This window comes from Trachurus japonicus, chromosome 2 (genome assembly GCF_045865225.1).
Source record: "Trachurus japonicus isolate A0001 chromosome 2, Traja_1.0".
Classification (NCBI taxonomy): Eukaryota; Metazoa; Chordata; class Actinopteri; order Carangiformes; family Carangidae; genus Trachurus; species Trachurus japonicus.
The window spans coordinates 16,179,493-16,188,927 of record NC_140908.1 but is presented as its reverse complement, the minus strand read 5'-3'; the positions used below and the strand labels follow the sequence as shown (position 1 = coordinate 16,188,927).

The following is a 9,435-nucleotide window of genomic DNA, read 5'->3' as shown; positions in this document are numbered from 1 at the left end:
GTCGAGTCGACCACATCGACCCTGAGTCAGCATGGAGTTGCTTTTTTATTTATTTTTTTAATTCACATTGATTTGATGGAAATGAATGAAACAATGATCAAACTACTTGGGCATTGATTGGTCAGCAGTAATGACATGATGTATGATTTACAGGTGTCCATGGCAACAGGTCCTATCAGTGAGTCAATACTGAACACTAAGGTCAGAACAGGTTTTCACTGCTGCACTGGTCAGAATAAAGACACAGCAGCTTCACCCTTTGGTTAGGATTGTATTTGGTCGTGTATAAAGCACTTGCTCGACCCAATAGTTGGGTTAAAAATAACCCAATGTTGTAGTGCGTGGACAGCATTTTTCAAATGAACCGGCCGGTTAAGTCACAGAATTACCCAACCCTTAACCCAATAAATGGGTTACTCACTGAAAAATAACCCAATTACTTGCACAACCCAGGAATTGGGTTAAATTCATAGCCCTATAACCCTGAAAATGGGTTACACTCTAGAAAAATAACTTTATTTTAATTTAACTCAACACCAATAACTCAGAAATTGGGTTACAGAGATAACCCAACATTTTTTAGTGTGTAGCAAGTTAGCTGTAGCTATAGATGAAGATAAATAACTATAGCTATAGATAAAGATGAATAACTATAGTTATAGATAAAGATAAATAACTATAGCTATAGATAAAGATAAATAACTATAGTTATAGATAAAGATAAATAACTATAGTTATAGATAAAGATGAATAACTATAGTTATAGATAAAGATGAATAACTATAGCTATAGATAAAGATGAATAACTATAGTTATAGATAAAGATAAATAACTATAGCTATAGATAAAGATAAATAACTACAGCTATAGATAAAGATAAATAACTACAGCTATAGATAAAGATAAATAACTATAGCTATAGATAAAGATAAATAACTATAGCTATAGATGAAGATAGATAACTATATAGATGAAGATAAATAACTCTAGCTATAGATGAAGATAAATAACTACAGCTATAGATGAAGATAAATAACTATAGTTATAGATAAAGATGAATAACTATAGATGAAGATAAATAACTATAGCTATAGATAAAGATAAATAACTATAGCTATAGATGAAGATAAATAACTATAGCTATAGATAAAGATAAATAACTATAGCTATAGATAAAGATAAATAACTATAGCTATAGATAAAGATAAATAACTATAGCTATAGATGTAGATAAATAACTCTAGCTATAGATAAAGATAAATAACTCTAGCTATAGATGAAGATAAATAACTCTAGCTATAGATAAAGATAAATAACTATAGTTATAGATAAAGATAAATAACTATAGTTATAGATAAAGATAAATAACTATAGCTATAGATAAAGATAAATAACTATAGCTATAGATAAAGATAAATAACTATAGTTATAGATAAAGATAAATAACTATAGTTATAGATAAAGATAAATAACTATAGTTATAGATAAAGATGAATAACTATAGATGAAGATAGATAACTACAGCTCTACCTTTTCACCAGGCGTCACCATGAATGTGACTGTTAACAGCTGTACAGCAGAGAAGCCTTATGGGTTCGAACCCCGTCTCAAAGTGCTGTACGTCGCCGCTGAACTGATCATCGCCATGGTGACCGTCATCGGGAACTCCCTGGTCTGCCTGGCCGTCGCCCACAACAAGAAGCTCCGCACCGTCACCAACTACTTCCTGGTGAGGGAAGTCGATCGTCCCATTGGTGAAAGAGTCTTTTTAGGGCTGGGCCATACGGCGATACGGCGATACGGCGATACGGCGATACGGCGATATGACGATACGACGATACGACGATACGACGATACGACGATACGACGATACGACGATACGGCGATATGACGATACGACGATACGACGATATGACGATATGATGATACGGCAATATGACGATATGATGATACGGCAATATGAAGGATTAGAGCGTGTAGACGATCTGCCAAAGTGCAGAGATCGTAGGATCGTCTGGGGCTCATTCTATAAACTGCAGTTCTATGCTGCAAAGACCAAACAAAGGACATTTACAAAGTTTGCTAAAAGAGAAAACAACAGTTACTTTAGTTTGTATTTTTATTTGACCCTTTTCAATCAGATATTTAGTGTTTTGATACTTAAAATCCTGTTAAAATGACTGTGTTGAATAAAACAAACAGTAATGTCTTCATTGATATTTGACTTTCATGTTTATTGAAAGCACATGTTGGCAAAACTGCAACTATTTAGATTAAAATCTGTTCAGAAAAGTTCTTTGGCCTAAATTGTCTGTTTTTCTTTTTTCGATTTAAGATTGTGATGAAATCGAAATCGTGACTTCATTTTTAAGAAATCGTGATATGATATTTTTGCCGTATCGCCCAGCCCTAACCCTTCTGTTAAACCTGGACTGACATGTTTGTTTTGTTGTGTTGTGTCTGTGGCTGGTGAAGGTGTCGTTGGCGGTGGCGGACATCTTGGTGGGGTCGGTGGCCGTTCCCTGTGCAGTGATGACAGACCTGGGTCGACCTCGCCATGACCTGTCCCTCTGCTTGGTGACGCTCAGCATCCTCATGATGCTCACACAGGTACAAACATACACATGCCCATTTTTTCCCCCTCATTTTGATCATTAAAGGGATACGCCAACATTTTTTTACCGTGTCTTGCCTCACTCCCGAGCCATGACCAGCAGATAGACACCATCCTTTCGACTGTACGTGCAGTAACCATGGAGATAGAGCCGTATCGCCCGTAATTAGCTTAGCTCAAACACTGGAAGTGTATGGGTAGTGTTAGCCTGCCTCCACCTAAAGTCGCTAATTAGCTTAGCTCAAACCCTGGAAATGTATAGGTAGACGGTTTATTTTGGTTCAAGCTAGCTACATCGAGGGTAGGTTAGCTTCCTATTTCAAAGTAAAAGCACAAATTCTATCCTCATGGTTTTCTGTATGTAAAGGGCAACGGGTGTTTTATTTTGTGAAAGTCACTGGAAGTGCGTTGGTCACAACGGCTAGCTTGAGTAGCGCCGAATTCGTCTGAACAAAATAGTAAACAGCTGGTATTTAGACAAATTAACGACACACTGCTGATCTAAACGGCTACTTTCTCACCTAAACATGTTTGAAATGTTGATAAAGTGAAATATTTACAGAGTTTAGAGCTAAAATGAAATCAGCTTCTGACTGCTGGTTTCAGCTCAGGTAGGAGGCAGGCTAACACTACCCATACACTTCCAGTGTTTGAGCTAAGCTAATTACGGCGATACGGCTCTATCTCCCTTGTTACTGCACGCACAGTGGAAAGGATGGTGTCTATCTGCTGGTCATGGACTCAGGAGTGAGGCAAGACATGAACATTTTTTGGGGGCGTATTACTTTAAAGGCCAAAAAGAACTTTGTTAGGTTATGGTGACAATCCTATGGGACCTCTTAAAGTATATTTCTTCTCCACTAGAGCTCCATTCTGAGCTTGTTAGCCGTAGCAGCAGAGCGCTACGTGGCCATCCTGCTGCCCTTCCAGTACGAGCGCATGATGAGCCCCAGGAACGCCCGGCTGGCCCTGCTGCTCACCTGGAGCCTCGAGGCCGTCACGGGGTCAGTGCCACTTATGGACCGGCACAGACAGCCAGCAAACTCTAAGTAAGGAGCTGAGGATGGGTGGAGGAATAACGGAGAGATTTAAAGGGATACGCTAACTTTTTTTTTCCGTGTCTTGCCTCACTCCCGAGTCCATGACCAGCAGATAGACACCATCCTTTCCACTGTGCGTGCAGTAACCATGGAGATAGAGCCGTATCGCCCGTAATTAGCTTAGCTCAAACACTGGAAGTGTATGGGTAGTGTTAGCCTGCCTCCACCTAAAGTAGCTAATTAGCTTAGCTCAAACACTGGAAGTGTATGGGTAGTGTTAGCCTAGCTTAGCTCAAACACTGGAAGTGTATGGGTAGTGTTAGCCTAGCTTAGCTCAAACACTGGAAGTGTATGGGTAGTGTTAGCCTGCCTCCACCTAAAGTCGCTAATTAGCTTAGCTCAAACACTGGAAGTGTATGGGTAGTGTTAGCCTGCCTCCACCTAAAGTCGCTAATTAGCTTAGCTCAAACACTGGAAGTGTATGGGTAGTGTTAGCCTGCCTCCACCTAAAGTCACTAATTAGCTTAGCTCAAACACTGGAAGTGTATGGGTAGTGTTAGCCTGCCTCCACCTAAAGTCGCTAATTAGCTTAGCTCAAACACTGGAAGTGTATGGGTAGTGTTAGCCTGCCTCCACCTAAAGTCACTAATTAGCTTAGCTCAAACACTGGAAGTGTATGGGTAGTGTTAGCCTGCCTCCACCTAAAGTCGCTAATTAGCTTAGCTCAAACACTGGAAGTGTATGGGTAGTGTTAGCCTAGCTTAGCTCAAACACTGGAAGTGTATGGGTAGTGTTAGCCTAGCTTAGCTCAAACACTGGAAGTGTATGGGTAGTGTTAGCCTAGCTTAGCTCAAACACTGGAAGTGTATGGGTAGTGTTAGCCTGCCTCCACCTAAAGTCGCTAATTAGCTTAGCTCAAACACTGGAAGTGTATGGGTAGTGTTAGCCTGCCTCCACCTAAAGTCACTAATTAGCTTAGCTCAAACACTGGAAGTGTATGGGTAGTGTTAGCCTGCCTCCACCTAAAGTCGCTAATTAGCTTAGCTCAAACACTGGAAGTGTATGGGTAGTGTTAGCCTAGCTTAGCTCAAACACTGGAAGTGTATGGGTAGTGTTAGCCTAGCTTAGCTCAAACACTGGAAGTGTATGGGTAGTGTTAGCCTAGCTTAGCTCAAACACTGGAAGTGTATGGGTAGTGTTAGCCTGCCTCCACCTAAAGTCACTAATTAGCTTAGCTCAAACACTGGAAGTGTATGGGTAGTGTTAGCCTGCCTCCACCTAAAGTCGCTAATTAGCTTAGCTCAAACACTGGAAGTGTATGGGTAGTGTTAGCCTAGCTTAGCTCAAACACTGGAAGTGTATGGGTAGTGTTAGCCTAGCTTAGCTCAAACACTGGAAGTGTATGGGTAGTGTTAGCCTGCCTCCACCTAAAGTCACTAATTAGCTTAGCTCAAACACTGGAAGTGTATGGGTAGTGTTAGCCTGCCTCCACCTAAAGTCATCAGAGAAACTCTTCAGCAACTCTAAATGGACCGATCTTGGTCTCAGAGCTACAAAACTCTCCGGTAAGGCATCTTGAGCGGTCAAATGCCGCTAACGGGACCAGATCGGTCAAAACGGAGGGTTCAAGCAAAGACGCTTTATTTTGGTTCAAGCTAGCTACATCGAGGGTAGGTTAGCTTCCTATTTCAAAGTAAAAGCACAAATTCTATCGTCATGGTTTTCTGTATGTAAAGGGCAACGGGTGTTTTATTTTGTGAAAGTAACCAGAAGTGCGTTGGTCACAACGGCTAGCTTGAGTAGCGCCGAATTCGTCTGAACAAAATTGTAAACAGCTAACGACACACTGCTGATCTAAACGGCTACTTTCTCACCTAAACATGTTTGAAATGTTGATAAAGTGATATATTTACAGAGTTTAGAGCTAAAATGAAATCAGCTTCTGACTGCTGGTTTCAGCTCAGGTAGGAGGCAGGCTAACACTACCCATACACTTCCAGTGTTTGAGCTAAGCTAATTAGAGACTTTAGGTGGAGGCAGGCTAACACTACCCATACACTTCCAGTGTTTGAGCTAAGCTAATTAGAGACTTTAGGTGGAGGCAGGCTAACACTACCCATACACTTCCAGTGTTTGAGCTAAGCTAATTAGAGACTTTAGGTGGAGGCAGGCTAACACTACCCATACACTTCCAGTGTTTGAGCTAAGCTAATTACGGGCGATACGGCTCTATCTCCATGGTTACTGCACACACAGTGGAAAGGATGGTGTCTATCTGCTGGTCATGGACTCGGGAGTGAGGCAAGACACGAAAAAAAATGTTGGCGTATCCCTTTAATATTAGAAAGACGATTACATGAATGTGTGAATGGATGGAAAATGGGATGAAGGAATGAATATACAGGAAAATAGAAGATGCGTGGCATTTATTTCATGAAATGACACAATGACGTGGTCACTAAAGGTCCATTCCGTCACCTTTCCTGTGCTTTCAGCTACTGCGTCTTCACCTGTGTGGTGGACATGAGCTACATGGTCTACTTCAACTTCTTCTGCTGCCTCCTCCTTCCTCTGGCGGCCATGTTCCTCATCTACGGCCACATATTCCTGACTGTCCGCCGCCAGCTCAGACGCATCGCGGTCGTCGGGGGCAACGCCAGTAGGACCGAGGACTCTGTTAGTTCAGGTGCTGGAGGAACCACAGGAAGTAAATCAATCAATCAATCAATCAGTTTGTTTATTTGGGGCATGTCAATTTAAATCATCATCATCACACTTCATCTTAGTTCAGTTAATACAATACACATGGTCGAAAGGGAAAGCAGGAGAAGCTAAAGCTGATCTAGTCCCGCCCCCAGTACACACAGAATAAAAATCTTTATCATAATCTTTTCTTTTCTTTTTGCTTTTTTCTCTTTTTTTTTACATTTTGATATAACATTCTTTTACTTATGACATTTTGACGTAACATGTTCCAGCAGCAGGTAGTAAACAGAGCTGAAGTTTAGCTCTAGACAGTACATACAGATTACGTGTGTGCCTGGCTTAGACCTTTGACATACGAGTTTCTCTGGTTGAACGTTTTGTTTGGGTTCAGAATGTTTTTGTTATGCTCCCGTGCCGTCTCGTGACCTTTATCAGCTGTGTTATTCTGTACCGGTCAATAGTTGAATTTACTTACTTTCTCTTGAAGACATTCAGGCCCCGTCCACACCAACACGGGTATTTTTGAAACCGAACTTTTATGGACCCCGGTTAAAAAAATTTTGCGTCCACACCACCGGTGTGATAAAAAATAACTCCGTCCACATGAAACCGCAAATCCGTCTCAAACAATGTCATGTGCATTCCAGAGCAGTAGGTGGCGATATCACTCCTAACAGGAAGCAGCTGGAACTTTACAGAGAGAGTGGAGGCTCAAACTGACGAGTCCGCGCTACTAACACACCTGTAATCTCTTGTTTATGACAGATACCAAAATACACAAATAGAAAAAACAGCCCGCACAACCTCGTTTCTGCTCCAGAATATTTTACTGACACAACGTTTCGGGCTCTCTCAGCCCTTCATCAGGTCATCATCATAATCCATTATGATGATGACCTGACACACTACTGCTTGACAATGCTACAACACCTGCAAGAATTTGAGGGCTCCATTGTCAAGCTTGAATCTGTCAATTGTTAATTGTTCATCAAGTTTTAATGTTTTTCTCAGATGATTTTATTTCTCTGTTTGTGTAGTTCTTAATGAAGCAGGATTATTTCACTACTTTCCTTATTTTCTACTGTCCATTTGGCCCAGCACCCCAAGCAAGGGATGTGCGTATATTTTCACTATTTTAGATACCAAAATACACAAATACACACATGGTAACGATAATCCATCGATCCACTGACTGATTCTGAAAAGCTTCATTGAAAACAAATGTAAGGACGGGAGGAAGCAAAAAGCTGATTTACTCCACATCAACATTATGTTTACATACGGTGACCAGGCGGTTTTGTATTAGTGTCGCATGTTTAGTGATTATTGATATTCACAGTAGCGTCTGAGTGGTCAGCGCATGATGATCCGTGGGTCAGCGTCGAGAACTTGACGTGCTAGCCTAGCAACAGTAACTAAGGGGGGCGGGGCTTTGTTTTCCTGTCCACACATGAAGCTGAGTTTTAGAAACAGTTCACCCTGGACTCTGGTTACAAAAAACTCTGGTTTCAGGAGCCACGACCGCGGTTACGTGTGGACGAAAGAACAAACCGTGAAGAGAAACACACGGTTTCAAAAATACCCGGGTTGGTGTGGACGGGGCCTCACTAGTTGGGTTTCCATCCACCTTTTCTTATGCGCATTTTGTGAAAATGCGCATAAATACTTGAATGGAAACGCCAGAAATTCGAATAAAGGCAGTAAATGTGCATAAAAGTTTATACGCTTGGAGGGGGGGGATTTGTCAGCGTATCGATTAAATGAAAATGTGAGTTTTTGTTTTGGAAACAGATGATGTGAACTGAGGCAGAGTTTGTGGGTGAAGCTGCTGGACTTCACCCAGCGACGCCCCGGTCTCCCAGCTCTCCTCTCTGCACCGCAACACAAACGCTCTGTAACCCGTAATCTTCTGTTTATGACGGTTAAGACGACACAAACACACGTCGTAACATCGTTATGTAACTTAGTGATTTTTCACCGGCTTCGTATGTAAACAGATGCACATGGAGGAGAGGAGCGGAACCAAAACAGCGGAAAAGCGAGCAGACTGTCACAGTTCTACTGTCTTTCTGTGTAAATATCTCATGTTACAACATGAAAACCTGCAGCTTATATTCAAGTGCGGCCTATATATGTATTTTCTTTTAAAATGTAGCTGGTGCGGCTTATACAGGTGCGTCTATAGTCCGGAAAGTACGTAAATTGTCCATGATGTTGAGTGTCAGCTGAGTGTCAACTGTTGGATACATTCACGCTCTCTTATGACGTAATCTCACGGTGCACTCCTCCTAATCGCAAAACACTAATGAATGGAAACGGGCATAAATTCGCTTTGCTTTTTGCGCATTTTTACAAAATCCGCTTTTAAATTCGATACGACTTGGATGGAAACCCAGCTAGTGTCTCAGATTTTTTCACTTCATCTTCTAATGCATTCATTCCGTTGTTTGACACAGGAACTGAACCAGACCGGGGACTCGGCCGTTCAACGGAGAATAAGAAGAAATGTACGAACGCTGGGGCTCTTGTTGGAACTGAAACTACGACTGTGTATCCACAACCAGGACTCAGGATCACCCTGACGACCCTGACTGATAACACCGGTTTCTGTGGCGAGTCCGGTACGATCAGATCCAACATCCACACCCACACCCGTCGCCGGGAGCAACGTAAAGCCACCTCCCTCTTCCTGGTCCTGTCTCTGTTCACGCTGTGCTGGCTGCCCATCCACCTCATCCACTGCGTCCTGCTGCTCCGTCCGCGCTCTGCCGCGTGCCCACGCCGCTCACGCTGGCGGCCATCTTGCTTTCCCACGCCAACTCGGCCCTGAACCCGCTCCTCTACGCCTACAGGATGAGGTCGTTCCGACAAACCGTGACCGGGATGTGGAAAGGAATCTGGAACGTTCGGCCGAAACACCGATAGAGTTCATTGAAATCATATTTAAAGGGATAGTTCAACATTTTTGGCAAGTTGGCCCATTGCCATAATCCCTATAGTCATAGCAGTAGGTTTGTTACCTTTAATTGTCGGTGCAAGCTGTTTTTAGAACGGCGGAGCAGAGCCGTGAGCTGC

At 42.3% G+C, this 9,435-nt stretch overlaps 1 pseudogene across 1 annotated transcript; it reads left to right on the top strand.

Moving 5' to 3' along the window:
- Nucleotides 1–1,549: 1,549 nt before the first annotated feature.
- On the top strand, nucleotides 1,550–9,285 carry LOC146991031 (adenosine receptor A1-like; annotated as a pseudogene). The gene is made up of 5 exons (XR_015037882.1): nucleotides 1,550–1,729; nucleotides 2,476–2,610; nucleotides 3,479–3,663; nucleotides 6,150–6,385; nucleotides 8,829–9,285. The product of XR_015037882.1 is annotated as an adenosine receptor A1-like (transcript).
- The last annotated feature ends 150 nt before the right edge of the window (nucleotides 9,286–9,435 follow it).